The sequence below is a fragment of the Parasteatoda tepidariorum genome, chromosome 4 (genome assembly GCF_982258835.1).
Source record: "Parasteatoda tepidariorum strain Cologne lab strain chromosome 4, Ptep-v5.0, whole genome shotgun sequence".
Taxonomy (NCBI): domain Eukaryota; kingdom Metazoa; phylum Arthropoda; class Arachnida; order Araneae; family Theridiidae; genus Parasteatoda; species Parasteatoda tepidariorum.
This window is the reverse complement of record NC_141758.1, coordinates 21524210-21537984: the sequence shown is the minus strand read 5'-3', so window position 1 is coordinate 21537984 and position 13775 is coordinate 21524210. Positions and strand designations below refer to the sequence as shown.

Here is a 13775-nt window from a genome sequence, read left to right as displayed (position 1 = left end):
GCAAAGAAAATGTCAACAATTTATTTTTCGGTCAACTTATGAAGGATTTTGAATAACATTTAATATCATTCCTGGACAAACTTGACTAGTTTCAGTGGTTTAAATACAAGATAGGTGGTTAGAGTAAAAAGATTTTGTTCTTTTTTATTATAAAGGAAAACTTTGGTTTTTGACGGATGGCGAACTTGGATAGTTTTTACTATATTCCCTCAAATCCGAATATTTTGATTATCTAAAGTAGGTCTAGTTCCAATCACTTTAGAACATTGAGCTCCTACCATAATTCTGATTTTTTTTTTTACAAGAGAAACTTTCACTAATAATTTTAAAAAAAGTAGGCGATGCAATTGAATTTATTCATTTCTGATTACTCGAATTAGGGCTAAGTGAAATGGAGCTATATAATCAACAGCGATACAGCTACCCTGAAATTATAGCCTTCGTCAAGAGTAATTTACAGCTAATGCCAACGAAATAACGATCGAGGATTTTTAGAACGGGAGCTGTTTGTGATGCCCAAACTCTTCTCTACGCTGCAATTGCTGTGAAATATGGGTGCGAAACTATATCATTATCTCTCAAATAAAATAGAAAGTATCTCGGTTAATGTGAGAAACTGGATGTGAAGAAATGGTTACGGAAATCTAATTTAATTTCAATTTTCCTCAACTAAAGGTGGAAACTCGGTTAATGTGAGAAATAAGGATTGAAAGGAGTTACACGAAAATATATTTCGATTTCAATTTAATATTGGAGATACTTTAGAAGAGTCACATAAAAATAGACTAATAAAGAGAAAACTTTTTTTCTGGAGGAAAAAAAAAACATATCGTAAACAAATCAACTTAAAAATCCTATTTAGATTCTTCGTTATGTTTGATAGTAGCATCAACTCACTGTTAAATCATCTTACAGACTGTAATTTATAAAATTGACAGATTTTGGAGTTGCGGTAATCATTTTTTAATTTGGTCATCATCCTGGCGCAACAGTCCTAGGCCTCCTTTAAGATTCTGGACCATTTTTCTCGATTGGAGGCCTTTTTTTGCTGTTGGTAATTTGGAGTACTTTCGGGTCCGCTTCAATTTGTTTGTTCCATCTAGTTCTAGGACTTCGAATAGATTGTGACCCTTCAACAAAGACATCCCGATTTGCAGGCAAAAAATCATATTTGCTTTCACTAATCCTGGGTAAAATCTAGACATATCAGTAGCGCTCAACTAGCCTATAAGTTTTGAACTCAACCCAGAAGCCGAGGGAACTCCTGGATCACAAGTATTGAGACAAACTCGCCTTCATGCAAAATTGCCTAATAGAACTAATCCGCATGTACGTTACATGTGGGAGAAAACCACAAAAACTTTCCAATGTTAGATTCTAACCCATGATTTGTTCGCCGCTGAAAATATTTCACATCACTGTTGTGGTCAGTGCTAGTCGAAAACAGTATTTGAATCGATCATCTATTATCGCCAGAATTCGAACCCAGGTCGCTTTCTTGGGAGGTGAGTGCTTCATCTCCAGAACCATTTCAGCTTCGTTTAAATCGTGATGCGAAGTTAAGTTAGACGAAATTGTGTATTTCAAGAACGCATAAACCGAAATAATTGTTAGTATGACTGATTGATTAACAACTTAATGGTGAAGTGAGCTTTAATTTGAAATTTTGTTTTTAACTGAAATGAACTCGAATTAAAAACTTAGAAATATTTAAGTTAAAGACTAATTTCTTTAAATCATAGTGAATAAAACTTTGGTGTATTTTTTTCAATTCTAAACTCCAAAATTATATAATATACAAATTTTCCTTTTAAAAAAAGATACTTTCTTTTTATATCTTCTATAATTTCTATATTAAAAGGCAAAACCAAGAGTAACTTTTATCGGCACACATTCTAAACTTTAATTCCGACTGTTATTGATTGATGTAATTGACACGACCGCATTCCAGTTTCGCAATTAGGGCAATAATTGAAGAGCTGAATAAACACAACTAGTGAAAAGTTTGTTTAGTAATCCCAATTTTTCAGGATCTATCATAATATTAAATGAAAATCAGCAAAGCAGTTAGTTCTCATAAAATTACAGATAAGGATAAGTATTATTTTCTTATTAAAAGAAATACAGTGCACAATTTGTATGCGCAAGCAATCGGTAAAAATCATCAAAACATCTAAATTCAGATACGATTAGGTAGGCTGATTAAAATATTCGTTTTATTATATTTTAAGAATTAGGTTTTTTATCTAAGAACATTTTACATTTGTCTAGTTAAAAACCAGTTATGACACATTAAATATTTAGGCACCAGTTCCGTTTAATTTAGGAGTTATGACTATCAGAAGACAAGAGTTTCACCATCCCACCCCTGATCAGAATAACTTAGTATGTCAACTTCATATGAAGAGCCATGGTAATTCAGGGGATAAAGCTCTCGTCTTCCAAAGAAGAGACCTGGGTTCGAATCCCAACGATGGCTTGTCGATACAAATTCCGCACCCGGCCACAGTTGAGACGTAAAATATCATCAGTGGTAGACGGGTCATGGATTAGGGTCCTTTTATAGTCAGGCTAAACGTGGGAGGTTTTTGCGGTTTTCCTCTCCATCCGCATATGCGGGTTAGTTACAGCGAAAAGTCATACACTAAACCAAACTTTAACCAATACTTAATCCAGGAACTCCCTTGTCTTCTGGATTGAGTTTAAAATTATAAGAATATGTAGTTGAACACTGGTTGTCATAAGCTCAAAATTAGGTCGGCTGTTCGAGTTAGAAAATAAAATTTGTTAACATCTATAACAGTTGTTAAAATGCTTTTAAAAGTAGCCTAAAAGTAATAGATTTTCGCGTTTTTCCTCTCTATGTAACGCAATTGCGGTTTAGTTCCCTCAAAAAGTCCTCCACGAAGGAAAATTTCTCCTAATATTTGATCCATGTCTTCTGTATCGGGTTCAAAATTACGAGGCTACGGAGTTGAAAAGTGGTAGTCGTTAACTTGAAATCGCATCGGCTGTTCAACGAGATTATACAAAAAAAAAGAAGAAAAAAAAACTTCATATTAGTGTGCGTCTTCTCATTTTAATAATATTATTTCATCTATAAAAAATTACCTCTATAGTTAGCCAATATTTTTCTGAAAATGCAAAAATTTAAAAATAACCTAGCACAGCGGTGAATCTCGTTTTAGAAATAACATTACCGAAATGTAAATGTATGTAAAACCATAATGGCGTTAGATAAAATCTATTTTCACACATTAACAAAAAAATATAAATAAATAAATAAAAGTTCACAAATGGCACACACGAAATGGTTTGTCCAACTTTTTCAACAATGAATTACAGGATGAAGGCCGATGAAAAGCTCACTCTTTTGTTTGATTTTTTTCCATTCTTGCTTTTGTAAAGATTAAAGCATTTCTGAAAAATTTTGGGATTGTTCTGAATGAAATCTCTTTTCAATGGCGTATTTTCTGGATAGGAATGATAAAAAATATGTTCACGGTTTTTATTCAAATCAAAGGAACGTGAAAAAAGAACAATTATTTAAATTAAGTTATAACTGAACTATGAATTAAAAATTTTAAAGAATAATATAAGTATAAAATATTAATAAGGAACAAAAATTACAGCTTTCGCTAAGTTTCTGCATAATTTTCGGACAGTTTGAAACGTATTACACTTCCTACAAACCTTAATTCATTTTTAATACTTTTAATTAGCGGATAACTTTGTTACGCCGCGTGTGAAACTCTCGCTTTGCTAAATATTAATATATTACACATATCTTTAAAACCTTAATAATAAATATTTTTATTTTTAAAAAAAAGGTGGTAAAAAAATTTTTCTTTAATTTTTTTTCCGTGGAAAGTTAACAAGATCGTTAATTGAATTCAGGAGAATGTGTTTAAATAGAATATTGCGACAAAGAAATTTCTGAAAATATTTAAATATTCTGTTTGACATAGACACTGTGTAAAATTTAAATTCATTTAATGAGCATTTTTTTTTCTATGAAAGCAATCCACAAATGAAATCATGTTAGAGGGGAAGGGAGGAAATTGTGACGTATATTGACGTATGTACGTTAATTGTGACGTTGTGAATTGCTCGCAGCAAAGGCAAAGGAGAGACTCACAATACAGGAATTTAGGTAAAATAAAAGCTTGAAGGCTAAATATTTTTTACTATTTCTCTATTGTAATTAATTATGTATTTTTTTTTTATGAAAATAAATGCACTGATAATCATTATTGTTAAGCATTCAAATAGAGTCAAAAAAAAAAAAGTTGAAGTTTATAAATAAAATTTAATATATGAGCATATAGTGCTGTTGCTTAATATATGTATATTAATATTATATATATTAATATTATATATATTATTATCAATGATATTATATATCTTAATATATGCATTAGGGCGTGACGCATGACAAGGGGAAGTAGGGGGTTGGTGAAGTGTACTACTTTGTGACAAAGGGGGGAAGAGGGGTCAAAATAATATAATAAAATGTGACAGTATTTAATGGACGATCCTCATAAATCTATTACATGTGAGTTCTAAAAGTTACGCTTTCTTTCTTTTATTCGAATGTCAATGATCTGAGAGATAAGAAAATTAAAAACGAAAGATGTTGACAAGTGATTTAGAATTATTAACTTATTAATCAATCAATTGTCAATCAATCGATACGAGTGATAAGGAAATTAAAAACGAAAAATAACGGCAAATCATTTAGAATCTTTATATTATTAATCAATCTGTCAATCAGTTACTCCGAAAATAGAGAACTGATGGCGAATCATTTAAAAAATTTCCTTTCTCAGACGACAATTTTGATTTTATTTTATTAACTTTATTTCGTATTGTACACTATCGATTTCCAGACTAGTGTATTCTTGTTGTAATGTGGAATTGCAACAAATTGCAAAAGAATTTCAATGACATTAACATATTTTATCTGAAAATGACATTAGCATATGACATTAACATATTTTATCATATTTTATCTGCGTCGAGCTAACCGAGGGAGGTTTTCGTAGTTTTTCTCACCATGGAGGTAAATGAGGGTAAAATCCAACTGAAAGTCCTCCATGAAGACTAATTTGACCCAATGCCTTATCTAGGAGTTCCCTTATCTTCTGGATTGGGTTCAAAATGAGTTGAATATTAATGATCGTAAACTCAGAATTTAGCCAGCTATTCAACGTTGGTTGTAAAATAATAGGAAATTTTTAAAAAAAGCAATGTTTAAATAATGAGTGAAATTTATAAAAGCAACCGTATTCTATTTCAACTTGCCACGTTTCAGTGACGTGTGCACAAAAAAAAAAAAAAAAAAAAAAAAAAAAAAAAAAAAAAACTCGCGTCATTGACATATATCAGGGGTCTGTTTAGAAGAAATTTGGGTCCGTTAGCGGACCCTTCACAAAATATTTTAAGTTAAAAACGGACCCTTCACAAAATATTTTAACTTAAAAAAATGATTTTTCTTTTAATCGGACTCTTCACAATTTTGTTTATCTTCATTATTATTTTGTTAATCGAATAAACACTTTCCAGGGCAGAAAACAAGAAAGATGGATGCAAATGAATTAAGTTTTGTCTTCGGCAGACGATTCTTCCATTATTCGTCCGAAATGAATATTCTGCGTTCAGCAGTATAGGCTAAATACCAAATATTTGTATGTTGCATCTCTAATTTAGAAGCAGCAATTGCTGTTCATTTTTTAAAATATAATTTTTTAAATTATAATTTTACAGTGTTGAGCATAATCTTGTATTTCTTTACAATTTAAAAACTCCTTGAAAAAGTTTTTTTTGTTGCAATAACGGACCCTAATTTGCGCAAATTCATAAAAGCGGACCCTGGTTGAAAGAATGCGAGTAATTTTTTCACAATTTCACGACAAACGGACCTTTCACAAAATATCTGGACAGACCCCTGTATATATTATATATACTTTGTACCTACTAAATTAAGAACTAATTAATTTAGTAGGTATTTACCTATAACTTACTACCGATATAAAATATTTACCAACAATAAAAAGTTACATGTTAAGAATATATAGAGCAAACAAAATTTATTGACATTTTTTTTTTTTTTTTTTTACGTGTAAGTTCTTCCAATCCTGGGCAAGCAAACTGTAAGGAAAGAAAATGAGAGAAGATCTATTTATAAGATTTTTTTTTTCAAATATTTTCTGTCAACAATTCCCAGTGTAAACTTTAAATGTATAGAAAAAATTGAAGATAGGTTAAAAATAGCCGTGAGACAGTTTTGACACATTACTGAATCAGTTCGAGGTAAATAATTTTTACGTTCTTTACCCACTCATTTCTCAAGCATTTTACGATAACAAAAGAGCAAAATGAAAACTAACTTATGAGAGGGCATAGATACCCTTCAGCATATATTTCAGTGGTATTTGAAAGCGAAACTTTTAATTTTTTTATCGAGTTTTTTTTTCCAGCTCTAAATGACATCTATTCACATCACGTTACTTGACAAATTAGGCTGTGCACCAGAGCCCAACACGACCTTTTTGCTTATTCATCAAGTCTGCAACAGTCAGACAAGTAAATTGAATAAAAGTCAGAAGTTCGAAGCAACAAAAAGAAAAAAAAAGATTTTCATGAATTTAGTGCCAATCATAATGGTTCAAATAGTTGACCTCAAATATGCTAATTATATTATTGCAGACGATGTTTAAAATTACGAAATCAGACACAAATACGCTCTGAATAAAAATTGACCATAGTAAAAAATAAAAACAACGAAACAGTAGAATTTCTATTGCTGGAGGTTGGCAAACTGAAAAATGAGCGAGAATGGCAATTTATGACTGCTAGAATGAATGAGAAAGCATTCTAAATCACTTCATGCAGTATTCTAAATCATTCACTTTAATTCACGCTCGATAGATGGCGCCACGTTATTAAATCCTATTACATTCTTTTCATATTATAGTAAGCTGATCACCGAAGTCAAGCATCACTGGCTGCGGTCAGTGTGCGGGTGGGTGACCACTTGGATCAGTCTGCGTAGGGACCGAGGGTGTGCGGTATTGGTCCTCGTTAAACTGTGCTACCGTAAAGTGCTCGACTTCGCGCGCAGGTTGTCGGGCTACCGAAGCGGGGGTGCAATCCCCTCCGCAGAGGATCAGAATTGTGATGGCATGTCTTCGGATCATCCCAGACCGTCGCCAATAGCCCATTGTGCAGCTCTAGTGCGACGAAAATTAACAACAACAACAACATCATATTATAGTAATTAATATAACTAAAATTTTTATTAATGCAAGAGCTAGAGGCCGCACGAGAAACTCACAGAGGTCGCTTTGGGAAGATTTCCGTATCGCGATCTGAGGCAGAATAATCGCCAAGGCTTGGTAACTTCCGGGCAGCGGCCCGCAAAAAACTAATAAGAAAAAAAGAAGAAAAAAATTCATAGAAAAATACTAGCTCGAAAGGTATACCTCGTAGCTGCCCCCGAGAAAACATCTACATGTTCTTGTAAAAATATTTGCAAATTTAAAATCTATTTGGGCACTTTTGAGATTGTTGTTGGTGCGATAGATCACGATACGGAAATATCTTCGCAGCTTGCTCTCCACCTCTGGAATAAGTTAAGGACTCTGATTACACGCTACTATCAGTTGGCAAGGCGGTTTATTTACTTCGATTAATTTCAAAGTTTGGGTGATAAGAAAAACATATAACATTACCAAAATCCCAAGAATGTCCAGCTTATAGCAGGAAAGCAGCTATGGCTCAGGTTGTTAAAGGCGCCTAGCTGTAACTGGGAAGAACAGAGGTTCGATTCTCAGTCGCTGTTTGAAGCCCAACCAACTTGCTTGGGAAATAAAATGCTAACAATATTACGATTATGCCGTTGGCCAGGAAGTTGTGGAACTTAAACCTCTTCGACTCTCCTCACACCTATAACGGGTAGTTGCAGTAATGCTTTACTTTTATATAGCCCTCTTTTGTTCCACAACCTTAAGAACATACCACTAGCACGAACCTGGAGCCGCTGTGGCTCAGGGGATAGAGTGCTCGCCTCTCAATGAGCTGACACTGATTCGAATCCCAGCATTTGCTAGTTGCTACGAATTCTGCTCCCAGCTTGCATCGACAACATAATAATTATTCTCAGAGAATGATCATGGGTTAGAATTCCCTCGCCGTTGGGGTAGCAGTGGGAGTTTTTCTCTCCATATAACTCAAATGCGGTTAGTTCCATCAAAAAGTCCTCTACGAAGGCAAATTTCTCCCAATACTTGAACCAACGCTGGGATAGCCTGTTTGGTGTGACACTGGCTCGTGTCCAAGAGTTCGTGGGTTCGATTCCCGCCGGCTGAAGACTCCCGTGTCGTAAATGGTGACTGATGCACGTTAAATCTGTCGAGTCGCAAAGTCCTCCATGTTCCCATAACAAATAAATATCTCTGGGGGTACTGATCCAGGAGCTTCCTCGTCTTCTGGATTGGTTCAAAATTACAAGGCTATGGAGTTGAACATTAGTAGTCGTAAACCCAAAATTAGGTCGGCTGTTCAACGACGAATATAAAAAAAATAAAAATAAAAATACTTGAACCATAAGTTCCCTTGTCTTCTGGATTGGGTTCAAAATTACAAGGCTACGGAGTTAGAGATGGATAGTCTTAAACTCAGATTAAATTAGGGAAGGCTGTTCAGCCCCAGTTATAAAAGTAAGCTACTACTAGCGAAATTAAGAGATGGAAAAATCCAACTATCTTCAATATATGGCACAGTAAGCAACTTTCCTTATTTATTTTTATATAGGAAATAATTTGAGTTAAACGAATTTTAATGAACCTCTATTGTTTTAAAGTTTTGTCTGCACTGAGTTGAAGCAATACGCTAGAGTTAATAAACAAAAACGCTTACTTACCAATCACATATTTGTCCACTTATTCGATGAACTCTATCATACACACAACAATTATGACTCATGAGAAGCGACAGTAATTAAAATAATTTCCATTCTAAGACGCTACGCAGGGATGAACGCAAACAAATATTACTGTCACTTTAATACATTTTTCTTGACTTAAAGAGGGAGAGATTAATACTCATTTATATCTCAGAGTTATATCATTGGCCAAGCATAACCGAACCATCAACAATTTTATATTCCATAGAGAAACAAAAAAGAAGAAGAGTTCAAAAAAGTCGAGACCATTTACATCAAGCAGAGCGTGATAAAAAGGGTTCACGATCCAGGTATTTTTATTAATAAATTCATTTCGTTCGCATGGCGTTTGACAGAAATAGAAGAATTCTAAGAATGATTGTTTTTAGTATCATCGTTGACTGAAACTGAGCGAGGCAATAGAGGGCGCCTTTGTAGTATTGTGGTAGAACAATATTGAACAATTTGAAATAATTATTTCTACCAAATGTTATTGTAATGCTTTTCAAACGAAATCGCGATAACCTCATTAGATTAATCGTCTAAGTAACCGAAAAAAACTATTAAAACTCTCTCTACCAAAAAAACTCTCTCTACTAAAACTCTATTAACGAGAAGAAAAACTCTAATAATTTAGAAATTCGAAATTACGCCAACTCATTTTGGCGATAAAAATCACGCTTTTTTTTTTTTTTTAATGTTTAGTTTTTATTAGAACTTTATATTGATTCATAAAACAAGGAAGAGTTAGGTAAAAAAAACAAAAAGTCTGAAAATAGAATTCCAAAACTGTTATGTGCGAAAATACTTTTTAAATAATTGAAAAAATACATTTGAGCAGGAAAGAAAGTAAATAGGAAGCATTTATCTACAGAATGTTATCAAAGTTTTAATAAAAATATCGATGCGAGATTTTATTTATTTGTTTAAATTGTATGAATATGAATCTCGATGTGTGATTTTAAAATCACGCGAGTATGAATCTAGACATTGAATTAAAAAAAAAAAAATTGCGTAAATATCAATAATTGATTTCGATTTCAAAATCGAGTTAGTGTGAACCACTATGTTTGATTTTAAAATCGTGCGAATACGAAGTTCGATGCATAATTTAAGTCCTTTGAACACGAATCATAATAGTGGCTTTTTTCTTAGGAATCCGAAACGCGATATTTGATTTGAAATCGTGAAAATACGAAACACGATCTTAAATCGCGTAAATAAAAATCGAGATGTGTAATTTGAAATCATGTGAATGCAATTTTAAATCGCGTTCGCATTTGTAGGAAAAAGCGTAAAAGTGATTTTTTTTCCCCTCGGAAATTCTATAATTGATTTGAAAAGGCGATTTCTTTTTTTTTTTTGTTTTTTCCTTTTTCGTAATAGTCATTTGTGCAAACAGGGTGCGTAGCCAAATTTTTCAACAAAAAATAAGCACCTTTTAAGCACTCAAAAATATTTTTAAGCACTTTAAAAAATATCATATTTAGGCAGGGTTGGCAAATTTTTGACAATTGATGGTTTTATCCGGTTTTATTTAGAGTGACGAAGACGATGGCGCGTCACAAGCGATGAAATTAACAAGAGAAATGAAATTTTCTATCGCTATAGAGAAGAAGAAAAATTGACAATGTTTAGTTGGTTCCCGTAATCAGCAAAAGTTAGAGAGATTTTTCTATTCTATTACAGAGGGCGGAAAATGCAGTAGAGTTGCACATGAGAGACAAAAATTCTTATCACTGAATCCAGCTCAGTATACGCAAGTGCGGACCCGCAAGTATTTCATCAAACATGTAAAACAAATGGTGTTTTCATACACTGCAGATCGACTGTACGCCGAAATAGATTGGGATTGAATTAATTGTGAAGACAATGGACAATAGGACAATGTCTTTTTGCATAACTTGTGGCAAAAATCAACATGGTAAAGAAAAGTATCACAATTCGAAGAAAGGAAAATTAAGCACTTTTTAAAAACACCCATGGAAAAAAGCACCTTTAAGAGCTTTTAAAAAACGAAAATCGAAAATAAGTACCTTTAAGCAGTTTTTAAAAACGCTACGCACCCTGGCATGTTATACTAATTTAAGAATGTGTAAAGGAATTAGCGCAAGTATTTACTACTTTATCCCAGAGATTTTTTTGGGAATTCAAAAATGACAAACTTTATTTGAAAAGGCGATTTTTTTTATTTTTTAGTAGCAGTAAAAAAAATTTCGTGATGGTGACAAATTTTCCGCGAATGGCGACAAATTTTCGACGAACGGCGTTCATGCATATTATACAATTCTACATATAAGTGTTATAAGAATTACTTTTCCGACTGAGTAAAGGAATTAGCACAGGTACTTACAGCTTTATCCCAGAGAAAACTTTTTCGGAGATTTAGGTAAATCCAAAGCTGCAGTTCTCCTAACCGGAGAATAACAGATTAGATTGTAAACGGCGTAAAAAAACACACAAACACAGGCACTCAACGGTAACGGAGTACACAACACAGCATAACAGAACAGAACCAGGATCAGAACTTGCGACACCGGGACAGAATATTATTCTCAGGACATCTGGGAAAGAATACGCAAAATACGCGTGAGAGGATGACCGATTGAGCCTTAGACAACTAGCTCACTGAAATAGATACTCTGCTAAATTTGTGTGTGAACTTTGGTGCAGGCACCGTAACACGCAGCCTCTGAAGACACGGTTTAGGAAACGTCAAGAAAACACCAGAAAACGAACGAACGAAAAGAAAAAAAAAGCAAACCAAGTTTAGGTTTCGAAAAGTAGGGGAAAATAGTTTGGACTGATTTGGTAGATTAGTCGCATTACGGTTCAGTTAGCATCCCTTTGAGCGAGAAGCTCTTCTAAAAATATAATCGCGTTCGAGAAGTCGCGCAAGTTTAAATGGTTGTGTAAATTTTGTCAGATTTCGCCCTGAAGTAAGCAATTTTTCAATATTGCGAAGTAAACAAAAGATGGCTGAGAGGTACGAGACAGCAGTTCATGGTACAAACAAGAGGTGGAACATTTTTCGAACATAAAAGATTAAGATTGTAGCTTAACAGATATTTTGGCAATTACGAGAATGCCAAGAGTTACTGAAGCATTCAAGAAATAGATATTTATGGTAATTGTAACTGGAGCATTATGATGGATATTGATTTTAATCACAACACTGGATAATAAAAGTGCGCCGATTCATCATTCAAATTTTTATATCTATAATTACGGAATTAAAACACTAGCTTTACTATAAACTTGTAAGTTTAGATCATAATTGATGGCTTGATGGCGAAGATTGTACAATATTATTCAAAGAAAAAGAACATCGCTGTGGTAAAGAATTTAGTGAAGTATGTAGAAAAACGACATAATGGAGGACAAATAATGTAGACAGGGCCCGACTTAGCCTAATTGGTGCCCGGGTCAAAAAAACTTCTTTGGGGGCCCCCTCTACTTCACTGCTTCAGTAATGAAGAATTAAACTTTATGGAGGTATTTAAAATTTTTACCTCATTATACATACATAACAAGAAAATTGCCTAGAACCTAAAATAGCTATTCAAGTCCCCCCTCTAATGGTCAGACGAAATATCGTTCTGTCCATTTTATTGATTTTCTGACAATTCTATGTCCATAATGCCGAATGCTGTTTTCTGTTTGTGAACTTTGCCACCTAGCAGCAAGAAATTCACATCCTTGCTGACATTAGGGCGGAATTCAGCTAAATTTTTGCAATTACGATGGCTCACTTAAGCCAATCAGTATCCTGTATTTTTGTACACATATCGCATTTTGCGATATGTAAAAATACAGGATTTTGATTGGCCAAATGTGTCCATCGTAATTGCGAAAATTTAAGAAAAATTCAAAATTCAATTGCGAAAATTCAAGTTCTAGATCGAATTTATAGGCAAATTTTCTTTTAGCGGACATTTACGTTTGTTGACATTTCGAAAATTCTGGAAATCATTCCATACACAAAAACGGAAGATATTAAGATGATTAGCTTACAGCTTGCATAGAGAGATAAACTGGAGGAATTAAAAGAGAAGTTAGTTAACAAAGTAAAAAGGCTTAATTCGGTAATAAGGGAAATAAAAAAGGTAGAGGGAGAGAATGCGTCATGAACAACATCCCAAATTTAGAAATATTTGCATGAATTATTATATGGCAGGCAAGCCATATCTTGATTTATTGAAAATTCACGTAGAGCATTAAAATAAAAACCAATGGGAGAACAATCTATCATCTGTCTTTGTTAACAAAATTATTTGTGTTTTCTTATTTTGATTAAAAAGTTTAAGCTAAATTCAAGATAGTTACGATGAACTAAATAGTATAGTTCAGTCCAATAAATGCTAATACAATTTTTGGATAACTATTTTCTATTCGTTTTAATTCAAAAATGCGAAAAGAAAATCTCTTTTACTTTTAAAATGCACAAATATTCCTTGATGTTTTTTTTCCTCTTATATGTGAACTCCAGGGTTGGCAAGATTTTGCCGCAGGTGGAATAAACCATGGTAAATACCGGTAAAAACCGTCCTGGCAAAAACAGGTTTTTGCCAAGCAAATTGGCAAAAAGTGGCAAAAACAGGTTTTTGCCAAGCAAATTGGCAAAAAGTGGCAAAAACCTATATTCTCCAAGATGAGAGGACAAAAGCACATTTTTTGTACAAAATTATTCCTAAAATTGAAATATATACTATGAATATAAATATAATTACAGAAAAATTAACAAAATTATTATTAAATCATAATTAAATGATAATGTAATAATATATCATTTTAGTAGTTTAAAACATTATTCATTGGGAAATTTATGATT

The 13775-nt window shown here is 33.1% G+C and overlaps 1 protein-coding gene across 6 annotated transcripts in view; it reads right to left on the bottom strand.

Annotated features, from left to right (window-relative positions):
• Positions 1–13775, bottom strand: part of qtc (GRIP domain-containing protein quick-to-court) — a 113165-nt gene that overhangs the window by 28498 nt on the left and 70892 nt on the right. The window contains exon 1 of one of the 6 annotated variants that reach the window (XM_016068216.4): positions 11298–11406. The exons of the other annotated variants lie outside the window; for them this stretch is intronic. The gene's annotated coding sequence lies outside the window, so the exon portion shown is untranslated. Of the gene's footprint in view, positions 1–11297; positions 11407–13775 lie in introns of those variants that run through there. 6 annotated transcript variants of the gene reach the window in all.